At 35.2% G+C, this 14,153-nt stretch overlaps 1 long non-coding RNA gene across 1 annotated transcript; it reads left to right on the forward strand.

Moving 5' to 3' along the window:
• Positions 1–1,405: 1,405 nt before the first annotated feature.
• Positions 1,406–2,593, forward strand: LOC107954988 (uncharacterized). Its single transcript, XR_001699781.2, has 2 exons — positions 1,406–1,533; positions 1,855–2,593. It is a non-coding gene; the product is annotated as an uncharacterized lncRNA (long non-coding RNA).
• The last annotated feature ends 11,560 nt before the right edge of the window (positions 2,594–14,153 follow it).

Below are 14,153 nucleotides of genomic sequence, written 5' to 3' on the forward strand. Positions count from 1 at the left end.
GTGGCCTGTCAATGCTACACGGGCGTGTGCCCGGTTATGTGGTAGGTTGTGTGTGACACACGGTTGTGTGACAGGTGTATATGTGATTGTGTGGGTCACACGGCCTAAGTCAATTTGGGCGTGTTGGCCGTGAGCCAGGCCATGTGGGCTACATAGGTTGGGCCAATTTGGGCGTGTAGGCCCACATGAGCAAGTCACACGAGCATGTGGGCCCAAATTTTAAATTTTTTTCCTAGGGTCACACACATCATTCTAATCGACTGTGGGCCTTCCGTAAGGTCGGTAATGGTAAAACAATCCCTAATGCATGGAATTTATTATTCTGAAAGATTATTCTGTATTAAATATGATTTGATTATTCTGTATAAACATGAGTAAAAATCTGTATTTGAGCATGCGAGACATGTTAATTCTGATATATCTATTAATCTGCTATCTGTATTTGTGTATGGGGTGGGTTATTTATATATATGTGGAGGAAGTGTTCTGATAGACGACATTTCGCTATTATTCCAGTAGCATGACTGCGTTTATTGTGATAAATGCCGTACGAACACTATGTGATGTGTAGGGCTAGGTGGGTGTTTTATACCTTACGTGGTGTGATGGGATGGTCGGAGTTAGTGTGTAGAGAATGGGGTAGCACTTTGCATATCTGTATGACTCTGTTAATCTGGTTCTGTTAAGGACTTATGTCCATATCTGTTCTGTATGCGATAAATCTGAGTATATGTATGTATGTTTCTGTAAGTTACACATTGAGTTTATTTGAAAACTCATGTCTGATGTCTACTCTGTTCAGGTAATCCTTAGACGTAGGCAGGTCTGTGCGACGAAGGCTCAGTGGTGACCACTAGTCTGGGAACTATTTTAATTAATAATTTATTTAATTTTCTGGGTTTTCTTTGAGAGTTTTGTAATTTTTGGACTTTCTAGACTGTTTGTTTTTAATTTTTGGATTTGGATGCGCTTTTTTATTTTTATACTGCGATGTTTGACAAAACCATAGTTTTATGCAAACAAATGTTTTATTTAAATACAAGCTTAGTTTTCAAGTTTAACGATTTTCAAACTTCCGCTGTAAAATTATTTTTTTCTGAAAGAGCAAACTATCGATGGTTGCATTAATTAATATAATAATTAAGACGTCTTATAAATGTGCACTTAATTTCTTTAGTAATAATATACTCAGGTTTCTAACATGATAAGATTGGTTTCAAAACCCTTCTTTGTATAATATTTCTAAATTTGACAATAACGTTTAGGCCGAATTTGGAGTGTTAAAGTTTTTGTAGTAGGATTAATAGTTGGTCAAAGTGGTTATTATCCTACAGTGGTAAGGATGTTTTCATTAAGTTGATTTTAGAATCTTAACAACTTATGTTATGTCTATTTTTCTTGCTCCTAGGGGCACTACGGAGGAAATGCTTTCAAATTTACAACATTTGTGGTGGGCTAGCAAGGAGAAAGGGAGAGGATGGGACAATAGCATTAGAATCGATGTGGATAATTGGGGGTTTGAAGGCCTTGATGGTAATTCCCTTTGCTATCCTATGTCTAATATTTCGAAAAAAGTGATTTGTGATCTTTAGGTGCCCAATTCTTTTGCATGGAATAAGGATCGGGTTTGTGCTCTATGATGAGCTTGTGGGGGATCGTATTTGTGACCTCCCTATTATTTCTAATGGTCCGAACGATAGGGTGATATGGTTCCATAACACTTATGGGTTCTACACTAGAAAATCAGCTTATTCGTGCCTTCTTCTTAAGCGAATAGGCTTTGGTCTGCATTGTCTTTTTTGGAAGTTCATCTAGAAGATTAAGGTTCTTCCCAAAATTCATGTTTTTGCTTAGAGAATTGGCCACGAGCTGCTCCCCACGAATGCCAAAATTTCCTCCGTTAAATAGAATGCTAGACGGGACTGCTAGTGAAGAAATTGTTATTCATGCACTCAAAAGACTGCCTGAAAGCCCGTGCCATTCTTGCCTTCGGTGGTTCGATGGTAGGCTCCTTGACAAAGAGCATTGTCGATGTATTGATTGGCTTGAAGATGCTATGGGATTTTTAGACAAAAAAGCCTTTGAAGATTTAATCACGACTCTTTGGACTGGTTAGAACAATCGCAATAATTCTATCTTTCGAGGGAAGGAAGAAGAGGCTTGGATTGTTTGGGAAAGAGCGAAGATACTTAGTGATGACTTCCTTATTCACAACACGGTTAACAAGCCGATCCTTCCCTTGGACCCTAGAGTTCAGAAATGGGAGAAGCCCCCGATTGGCTATGTGAAAATTAACGTGGATGTAGTAGAAACGGACAATAAAATTGGCTTTGGGGTTATTATTCGGGATTGTGATGGTTTTGTCATCGGTGGTGGCACGGGTTTCAAATACGAACTTACGACGTCTGAATGGGCGGAGTTATACGCTATTGAGGAGGGAGTCCTTTTAACTTACTCTTTTAACGTTGAAAATGTCATTTTCGAAACCGACTGTGCTAGTATTGTTAATCGAACCAGAAAACGTAATAAAGACATCACTGTCATTGGCCATCGCATCAAAGAAATTCGTAGATCGATGGAGTTATTCTCTAAAGTGGAGGTCAATTGGATTAACCGAAGCTGCAATAAAGTGGCTGATTTTATTTGTAATTTTGCGCTTTCGAATAGCTGTAATATGTCTTTTGGCATGGATTATCCGAAGGATATTCATGATTTTGTAATCCTTGATTAAATTTAATAAGAGTTTTTGACTTTGGGTCTCTTTTTTTTTGTAAAAAAAATTATATCTACTATTTAAATTATTAAATTAAATTTCACATTTTGTATTATTTATATCATTAAAATTTTAATCATATTGAATCTTTATAAATTTCTGTTGAAATTGAATTATTGATAATGTCATAAAATATTCGTGTTAAAATTTTATGTTATATCAATTTCACATTTTATCTTTAAAATAACTTTTATCAAAAAATCACATTTTTACATTTAATATATATTTTAATTTCAAAATACATGGTGACAATAATAATAAGATAATTACAGTAACTAAGCAAGCAAAGAAGCTAACCTATATATAAAATATTAATAAATAAATTATGAGGGATAAAAGTTAATAACAAATTTGATTACGGTAGGCAAATTTGGCTATAAGGACCCAAAATCATTTAATTTGAACAAATATATTCGATTCGATTCGAATCAAATTCTTTCTCCCTTGACTCGATTTAAAAAAATTTTAAATCGAGTTAGGATGATAAAATAGGATTCATCAACTCGATTAACTTGAATTTTTTTCATTCGATTCGATTGAACAGTTACCTCTAAACATGGTACAACTTGAGCTACAAAACCTTGATACGTGGATAATACCTTCGATTGTTGGGAGTCTAGGTCAACTACCATGAGGACAACACTTTGAAGATTCTCTCGTAAGAAGATGATTCCCCATCAATAAAGTATATTTAAATTGTTGTAAAATAATTATGTCTAATCTGTTTGGATTTTTATTTAGCTACTCTGTTAATTTTTATTTATTTATTGTTAATTATAAATATATTTTATTTAAATTAGTTTTTTTTGTTTCATTTTATATTATTCGCGGATTTGGGTTCGGATGTTTGCAAATTCAAATATCCGACATATGATTGAAAATGTTAAATTTAATTTTTTTACAGATTTAGATATATGATGAATAATGATATTTAATTCGGGTTTGGATAATTTCACTCAAATAATTTGCAAATTCAAATTATCAAACAAATTTACAAATTTGAATTTAAAAAATTAAAAAAAAATTGCAGATATTCAACCTACTGCAATTCCTACTTAATTCAGTTTTTTTTTATGAAAATTTTCATTACAATTGTCATTTTTTACCAAAAAAAATTTGGAATCCATGAATTTTTATTTTTTAACATTGCAATCCCTAAAGATAAATGCCCATAAACCACATTCGCTTTATATTAATAAGAATTCTAAATGATAATCATAGCTTATATTCGTAAATAAAGAAAAGGACAAAATGAAAAAAAAAACAAAGGGCAAATCACAAATTAACTTACATAATTGTATTTTTTGTAAAAAAAAAAACACACGGAAACCAACACATGCTAGTACCGTGTCAAAATTAAGCATTCAGTTCATCCTTACCCCTCCTTCGATTCTGCATCTTTCTTCCAAAATACTTGATAAACAACTTATGTTTCATCGGGTTGAAGAGGTATCGAGAACTAGTCCATTCACTAGCCCACTTCCATATCCCAACATGATCGCTTTGCACCCAAATTGAAGCCATGAATCTTCACCATCATCTTTCTTTGACAATGAAGGTGGCGGTGGTGATAAGCCTTCGGGATAGCATTTCTTCGACAACGGATTCCCATATAATCCTAGGTTGCCCTCAGATGAGTTGTTTTCGAACGTACCAAATTGTTTGCCTTGCGGTATAGGTCGGATCAAATTAAAAAATTCAAGGAAACTGAGTTGCAATAGCTCTTGAGGGATCTCTCTGGAGAGCTTGTTCCGAGAAAGGTCAAAAGCTTGGAGGTTTGTGAGATTTGACAATGATGATGGAATTGGACCCGAAATTTGTTAGAAAGGTTGAGGAATTGAAGTGCCTTTAGAATTTGAATGTCTTCTGGAATGCAGCCATCAAATTTATTGCTTGAGAAATCAATGACTACCAAGGAAGTTGAATCTTCCCGTATTTTATTTTCACGCCTGCCTTTGTGATTGTCATTGGGTGAGGAGAAACACCAACCTGACTTTCTTCTCCCACTTCAGAACTAACGTCTGCCCCCAAGTACCTTAACTTGCCAACATCAACAACCTTCATAGCCTTCCATCTTTGGAACTGACGCGATGACAAGCAATCTGTCAAATTAGTGAAGGAAAGATCAAGAATTTGCAACTTTGAAAACTCATTTGATTTTGGTTCTCCAATTGCACCATGAAATCCATTATTGAAACCAAATATCCATTTATAATTTAAAGATTACTCATGAGAATAAAGATTTTGGATATTGAAACCAAATATCCATTTATAATTTAAAGTTCATTTTTAAAATTTTTTTAAATTAATATAATATTTTTAAGAATCTAATTAATTAGATATTTTATTTTTAATTGTAATTAAGAAAAATAAAAAATGAACAAGAAAAATACCATTTCTACTCTTTCAAATATTTTATAGTATTTATTAAGTTTTTTTTTTATTGAATTGGTGTCACCTTCAACTAGGTCACCAACTCAGTTAGGGAAATTATGATAATGCTCTTCTATAATTAAAATAAGTTATATTATTTGAGCATAAATTATTCTTTTTTATTTTAAAAATAAATAAATAAGCATATGGTAGGATTTTAACTTAGACAAATTGTCATTAAAAAGAATATATTAAATTATGAAAAAATAAAATTTAAACACGTAAATATATCATATTAAAAATATTAAATTGTAATTTTTTTAGGAGGCTGAAATTAAATTGTAATTTTTACAATAGTAAAAATGCAATTTCACTGTTTTAATAGATTATATCTTTATAATTTTTAAAGGATTAAATCAAATTTTTATCATTTTTAGGGGGCCAAAGTGTAAATTTATCTTTACTAATTTAAAATTTTAAAATTTTTTAAGGACCTAAATGAAAAAAATTTCATCTTAGGGGGAGCCAAGGCCCCTGCCACCCCTATCCACGCCACTAAATGCAATAAAATTATTTATTATGTTATTATTAATTATCTTTAATTAATGTCGAGTTAACTTATAATAACAACTCAATCAACAACAGAATTACACTATTCTTACAAATATGCAACCTGCTCCTATTCCTAGTTAATTCGGTTCTCTTTATGAAAATTTTCATTATAATTGTCATTTTTTACCTGAACAATTTTGTAACGCCCCAAAAATTTGAATGTTGACTGTTGAATTCTATCGTAATAAAGTTTTTGTATCTGTGGTTTTGTGATTTATTTCTGTGTTCGAGGTTGAAGGTTTGAGTCTTTTTTTAAAAGAAAAAAAATTGTTATTTTATTTTTCCTAAATCCCTATTTGTGAACTATCGACTAAAGTTTAATTCTGTGTAAATCTATATCAAGAATGACTCTGTTGGTTTAATTGTTAATCTTTTGCTTACTTCTTGGTCCTGTGTTCAAATCTCTACGCAAACCATAGAGAAACATTCATTTTGTGTGTTATCCGTTAAATGTTAAATGTTTTAAACATTGTTGGTTAGTTTATTTCTTTTTATTTGACGTCCTCCTTCCTTCATCCCTTTTTCTTTTTCTTTTTTCCCCTCTTTTTGTTTTCTACTTCCTTTCTCTTTTCTTGCTTTTGTTTGATTACTTTGGTAACTGTGCTAGCGGGTTAAATCGGGGATATTGTGTCGTTCATTGTTTCAATTGAAGAGTTCTGCGTAAGTTTCTTATTGTTGTAATTTTGTTTCGTTTGTTTTCGATGTTGCTCTATGAGTTTGGAAATTGTTGTCAGTGTGCCTCGAGTTCTTGTTAATTGCTCATTTTGTTTGTTTCCATCTAGGCAAAAATCCTAAGAGGAGTATTCCTCTGACAATTTAAGTTCTGTTTAGGGGCTGAGTGATTTGTGGTAAGTGAATGTATTGTGCTCGTGGTTTTGTGTCGAAGTTTCAACATAGTTTAATTTCAACTGTGAATTAGCATTTTAGTTCAATTAAGTTGTTAATGGAGTTATTGAATGGTTGTTTTAGGCTTTAGAAGTATGATGCATTCTTCCTACTTCGAATCGCTAACAGGTGCGTACCAAAAACCTGACTTTTTGCAAATTTCAGACGCTGAAAACCATGGCTGTCAATGCCACATGGCAGTGTGGCAAACCATATAACCCATTGTTCATGAATTAGAGACGCACGGACTAGGGACACGAACGTGTGTCCAGACTGTGTGTGGGAATATTTAGCCCAAGGTTCAATGGGGCCACAGATACGGGTGTGTGTCCAGGCCGTGTAACTCACTGTTCACGACTTAGAGACACACGGGACAGAGACACAGGCATATGACAAGCCATGTGAGGCCACACAAGCCAACTGTGCAGGCCGTATGAAATCACACGGGCATGTGGACCAAGAACTGAATTTTTCCCTCGGGCTACATGCGTCGTTTGAAATGAATGATGATCCTCTCTGGGGTTCATATGAACTACATTGAATTGTATAAATTGGTATTGTAGCGACCTAAAAAAAAATTGCACGTATCGGGCGCTAGTTGAAATGATTATTGCAAATTTGAAAATAGTATCTCGATTTTATTTTAAAAGGGAGTCGCCACCGATCTTTTTTACTAGGTGTGATCGGACACCTAATAAATTCTCTTTTTAAAAGAAAATTTTATTTTTAAACTTTTCTAAAAAAGAGGTAATTTTAGATCTACGTGGAAATCCAGAGAAAATTAGAGTTCGGGAGTCGGTTACGCACGAGGAAGGTATTAGCACCCTCGCGACGCCCAAAATTGGTATCTTGTTGAGCGCGTGTTGACTTCATTTTTAAAAATACGAGTTCATTTTAATATTTAGTCGTGATCCGATTGAAACACGAGAATTTTTTTATTTGAAAACACAAGAATTTTAGAAACACGAAAATTTTAAAACCCAAGAATTTTTTTGAAAACACGAAAATTTTTAAAACATGAGAATTTTTTGAAAACACGAAAATTTTTGAAACATGAATTTTTTTTGAAAACACGAAAATTTATGAAGCATGATTTTTTTTTTGAAAACACGAAAATTTATGAAATGCGAGAATTTTTTTTTGAAAACTCAAATTTTTTTAACACGAAAATTGTTGAAAACACGAACTTTTTTAAAACACGAAATTTTTTTGAAAACACGGAAATTTTTGAAATACCGAAATTTTTGAAAGCACAAAGATTTTTGAAACACGAATTTTTTGATTTTTCCTTAAAGACGTATCGTATTTAACATAAACCGGTGATATTCACTGAACATAGCGATGAAATCATCGAATTAGTGTCTAATCGATTCAATTTATTATTTAATCGTGATTCTATTAAAAAACGAGAAATTTTTATTTTTATTTATTAAAAACACTAGAATTTTTGAATATTTTAAGTGTTTTTTTAAAAGGGTGTCCCGTATTTAACACGAGCCATCGATATTCACCCAACATAGCGATGAATTCTTTGACTTAATATTAAATCGGTTCATTGCCTTATGCATTAAAATTATTCGAATAAAAAGATTTTTAAAAAAAACATAATACAAAATAAAATGCTTTAAAAAAATGCCAATAATATTAAACACAAGACAATATTTGAATATTAAAACAAAATTAAAAGATTAAGAATTTACCAAAAGCTCAAGGTTATGGGCTTGAATTTTGGGCCTGTTCCCCTTTTTTTTCCTTTTCCTTCTTTTTTTGTTTTTTGTTTTTTTGGGGCCTATTGCGAATTGGGCCTGCTTCAATGCTGTTGGGCTGCACTGGTCTGGGCCGCTACACTGCTGGGCTGCTATTTTTTGGGTCAAGCCTGCTTATGGGGCAGCTGGAAGCGGGCTGCTGCTGATTGCTGGGTGTGCTGGGTTCAGATCCGGGTCGGGTTGACCCAACTGTTATATTATTTTTATTTTTTTCTTTTTTCTTCTCTTTTTCTTTTTTCTTTTTTCTTTCTCTTTTTCTTCTTTCTTTTTTTCTTCTTTCTTTTTCTTTCTTTTTCTTCTTCTTCTTCTTCTTTGGGCCGAACCCTAGCCGCCTTGCACCGTCGACGACGATCCCTCCACCTGGTCCGACAGTCAATGGTGGCGCGCGGTGGAACTCTCCTCTTCTCCTCTCTTTTTCTTCTTTTCTTTTTCTTCTTTGCTTGTTTTTTTTTCTTTTTGTTTGTTGTTTTTTTTCTTTGCCCTTTTTTATTGGCTTTCTTTGTCTTTGGTGGATAGGGGAACGACGGCCGATGGTGAGGGACGGCGGTGGACGCAGCGGTGTGGGGCTTTTCGCTGTTGTTTTTTGCTTGATTTTTTGCTTGCTTTTGTTATTTTTTTTCTCCTTTCTTGCTTGACTCTTAGGTGGGGGATTTGGCGATGGAGTGGTGATGGTGGTCGTGATGGTGGCGATGGCTTTGGCTGCTATTTCCCTTGTGTTTTGCTGCTTTTTTTTTCAAAAATTTTTTCTGTTTTCTTTGTTGCCCAAATCCCCTTTCTTTCTCTCATTTTCTTCTTTTAAATCCTTCAATTTTGTCTTCTTCTTCTTTGTTTTCAGGTGGCAGCAGAAGAGGGGGAGCATGCCCAAGGGCCGATTGGGGGTGTCAGGCGTGGAGAACGGGGCACGCCCGAATGCTAATTGGGGCGGTCTTGTCATTCCCAGAATGACCAAATTGTAAAGGGTGGAAAGTTTCTGGGGAAAAATGTAATTTTAGGAAAATATGGGGCCAAAATGTAATTTCTAGAAAGCTGAGGGTCAAATGTAATTTTCAAAAAGTTTAGGGGCTAAATGTAATTTTTGAAAAGTTGAGGGGTTAAAATGTAATTTTTATTTTTTTGTATTTTTCCAATATTTTTTTTAAAAAATAATAATACTAAAATAAAATAAAAACATGAAACCGAGCTGGACAAAATTTAGTGTTTACAGCTGTCCCTCTTTGCTCATCGCTGTGAAACGGGGATAGAGCAAAGACTTAAAAGCACTGAATTTTGTTCGATTGTCCAATTTTTTTTTGGAAACAGAAATCGAAAATAGCTCAATATGCGATCTGAAACTCAACTCACCTCTCGGATTATGAGTTGATCTTTGAAAAACATAAATTAAAAAAACCACGGCGTTTGACCCGAGAGTCAACTCACCTCTCGCAATATGAGTTGATTTTTGGAAAATAGAAATTAATTGATTTTTGGAAAATAGAAATTAAAATATACCTCAGCATGTGACCCGAAGCTCAACTCACTTCTCGCAATATGAGTTGATTTTTTTGAAAAACAGAAATTGAAAATACCTCAGCGTGACCTGAGGCTCAACTCACCTCTCGCATTATGAGTTGATTTTTTTTAAAAGCAGAAATTGAAAATACCTCAGCGTGACCCGAGGCTCAAATCACCTCTCGCAATATGATTTGATTTTTTTCGAAAAGCAAAAATTGAAAATACCTCAACGTGACCCGAGGCTCAACTCACCTCTCGCAATATGAGTTGGTTTTTTGAAAAACAGAAATTGAAAAATACCTCAGCATGTGACCCGAGGCTCAACTCACCTCTCGCAATATGAGTTGATTTTTTTGAAAAACAGAAATAGAAAAATACCCCAGGATGACCCGAGGCTCAACTCACCTCTCGCATTATGAGTTGATTTTTTTGAAAAACAAAAATTGAAAATACCTCAGCGTGACCCGAGGCTTAACTCACTTCTCGCATTATGAGTTGATTTTTGAAAAATAGGAATTGAAAATACCTCAGGATGTGACCCAAGGCTCAACTCACCTCTCGCAATATGAGTTGATTTTTTGAAAAACAGAAATTGAAAAATATAATTCTTGAAAGAAACAGGGTTTCAAAAACATCAGGTGAAACTAAGAGCCTTCTTCTTCATTGATTCTGTGCAGCTTTCTCCCAAAATTCCTTGCTCTATTGGTATACATGTATTTGTCATGCATGATATTATTATGATATGCACATGTTTGTCCTAAATGCTTTTATGTCTACATGATTATTCCTTACACCCTGGATTGTTTGTCACATGCCCCTCTTTTCGTGAAGGACTGCATTCATTGCTTCAATCCTTGACTTTTCTCTCAGGTTTTGTATTCATCTTCAAATTTGGCGAATAATCCACATTTCTTCGTATATCACTCTCTTGCCCCTTGTTGAATTTTGTTCTTGCTTTGGGGGCTCTTACTTATTAAATTCTCATCCAAGTAATGCTCAACATTCCTTTTGTTTAGAGTATGTCATCTCTCTATTTATCATTTAAATGAATCAAACACGAGATGCATAAAAAAGACAAAGTAGGCTTGAAAGAAATATCTCACATTCATGTTTTTTTTCAAAAGCAACAAACAAAGGAAATTGACAAGGAAAGTTTAATAAATAAATCGTCATAAAGAAAAGAAAGTGAATTCAATGGCCACAAATGCTCTAGATATCCAATGCATGAACTTCTCCACGTTTCTTCATCCTGGATCTTTTCGAGCACAACTTCTTGTGTATAAGATTTCGAGCTTCTGAGAATGCTTCAAAAATTGTAACTTCACCATTCGACTCCCCATTCAAATCATTTTGCTCCTTAAGCTCAAGCCCACTTTATTAGGACGCCCTTTCGGGTTTTCATCCTAATTCTTTTTGTTTATCAAGACGCCCTTTTCGGGTTTTCATCTTGATTTTTTTAGGCATAATATTTCTTCATAGCATCTGAGTTCACTGGATTAGGTAATTCTTTCCCATCCATCTCAGTGAGAATCAGAGCCCCTCCTGAGAATGCCTTTTTTACAACGTATGACCCTTCCCAATTTTGCGACCATTTTCCTCGAAAGTCTTTTTGTATCGGGAGGATCTTTCTTAGTACCAATTCCCCTTCGCAGGATTTTCTTGGCCGCACCCTTTTATCATGGGCCGTGATCATTCTTTTCTGATATATCTGTTCATGACAAATTGCCTTTAAGCGTTTTCCCTCAATAAGATTTAGCTAATCATATCTAGCTCGAACCCATTCTAATTCTTCTAGCTTTGATTCCATCAAGACACGTAGGGATGGGATCTCCACTTCGATGGGCAGAACAGCTTCCATTCCGTAGACTTGAGAAAAAGGAGTTGCCCGCGTAGATGTTCGCACAGAGGTGCGGTATGCGTACAAAACAAATGGTAGCTTCTCGTGTTAGTCTTTATATGTCTCAGTCATCTTCCCGGTAATCCTCTTAATGTTCTTATTAGTCGCTTCTACTGCTCCGTTCATCTTCGGGCGATAGGGTGAAGAATTATGATGCTTTATCTGAAATTGCTCACATACTTCTTTCATCATCTTGTTTTTCAAATTTAAAGCATTATCTGAAATGATTCTTTTAGGCAGACCATATCGACATATAATCTCATTTTTTAAGAACCTACAGACTGCAGCCTTTGTCACATTAGCAAACAAAGTGGCTTCTACCCATTTTGTAAAGTAGTCTATAACCACAAAGATGAATCGATGCCCATTAGAAGCCTTCGGAGAGATTGACCCTATAACATCCATACCTCACATAGAAAAAGGCCATAGAGAAGTCATGATATGAAGGGGTGAAGGAGCCGCATGAATTTTATCGCCATAAATTTGACACTTATGACACTTTTGTGCGTATCCAATGCAATCCCTTTCCATCGTCATCCAAAAATAACCAAGTCTCATAATCTATCTGGCCATAGTGAAACCACTGACATGCGTTCCACAAATTCCTTCGTGAACCTCTTCAAGTATCTTTCTAGCTTCAACAGCGTCCACGCATCTCAGGAGCACTTGATCTTTTCCTATTTTGTATAGGATATCCTCGTCAAGAACAAATCCAATCGCCATTCTCCTGAGAGTTTTTTTGCCATTCCCGTTTGCTTGCTCGGGGTACTTTTGATTCTTGATATACTCCAAGATATCATGGAACCATAGTCGTCCATCTGACTCCTCCTCAATACTAAAACAGTGTGCGGGGGTCTCATATATGCTCATTAGGATAGACATTATTTCAGTTTCTCTGTTTACTTTGAACATTGAAGCCAAGGTGGCCAGAGTATCAGCCAATTAGTTCTCTTCCCATGGAAAGTAGTTAAAAGTCGCTTCATAGAACTCCTTGATCAGCTCTGCAACGAGATTGCGATATTTGACTAATTTCGAATCCCTTACTTCCCAATCTCCACGGATTTGGTAAATGACTAATGTCGAGTCCCCGTGTACCTCTAATATTTTGATTTTCCTTTCGATAGATGCACGAAGTCCCATGATGCAAGCTTCATAATCTGCTATATTATTGGTACAGAAGAAATTCAATCTAGCAGTGAGCAGGTAATGATCCCCTTCCGGCGATAGTAAGACTGCTTCGATCCTATGCCCTAATGCATTCGATGCACCATCAAAGCTCATCTTCCATGATTTCTCTTTTGATGACTCACCCTATTTTTCAGAAATGCACATCAAGTCTTCATCTGGGAAATCAAATCTCAAAGGCTCGTATTCTTCCACTGTTCGACTGGCCAAGAAGTTAGCTGTTGCCCTTCCCTTTATCGACTTTTGGCTCACATACGCAATGTCATACTCAGTCAATAGGATCTACCATCGTGTCATTCTTTCTGAGAGTGCAGGTGACTCCATCATGTACTTTATTGGATCCAGTTTTGAAATTAACCATGTCGTATGATACAACATGTATTGTCTGATCCTTTGAACCGTCCAAATCAATGCGCAACAAAACTTCTCAATTGAAGGGTACTTTGCCTCATATTCTGTGAACTTTTTGCTGAGGTAGTAAATCGTCTTTTCTCTTTTCCCTGACTCATCATGTTGTCCCAATACGCAACCCATTGAGTTTTCAAACATGGTCAAGTACAATATTAAGGGTTTTCCAAGGGTCGGCAGTACTAGTACCGGAGGATTAGACAAATACTGTTTTATCTTGTCAAAGACCACTTGGCACTCCTCATTCCATTCTCCTTGATTATGTTTTCAAAAGAGTCAAAAAATTGGATCACACTGATTGGTAAGTTGAGCAATGAATCGAGTGATGTAATTCAACCTTCCTAAAAATCCTCTGACTTCCTTTTGTGTGCGCGGGGGAGGCAGTTCTTATATAGCTTTTATCTTGTCTAGATCAACCTTGATACTTTTCTCGCTGACAGTGAACCCTAGCAGTTTTCCCGAGGTAGCCCCAAACGTACATTTGGCTAGATTAAGCTTTAACTAGAACTTTCTTAATCTTTCGAACAGCTTCCTAAGATTCCCAACATGTTCTATTTCTTCCCGAGATTTGGCAATAATATCATCGACATAAACTTCTATTTCTTTGTGCATCATATCATGGAATAACGTCACCATGGCTCTTTGATATGTTGCCCCAGCATTCTTTAATCTGAACGGCATTACCTTATAGTAGAAGATTCCCCACATTGTTATGAATATAGTTTTCTCCATGTCCTCGGGAGCCATCTTTATCGGATTATAA

This window comes from Gossypium hirsutum, chromosome D07 (assembly GCF_007990345.1).
Source record: "Gossypium hirsutum isolate 1008001.06 chromosome D07, Gossypium_hirsutum_v2.1, whole genome shotgun sequence".
In the NCBI taxonomy this organism is placed as follows: Eukaryota; Viridiplantae; Streptophyta; class Magnoliopsida; order Malvales; family Malvaceae; genus Gossypium; species Gossypium hirsutum.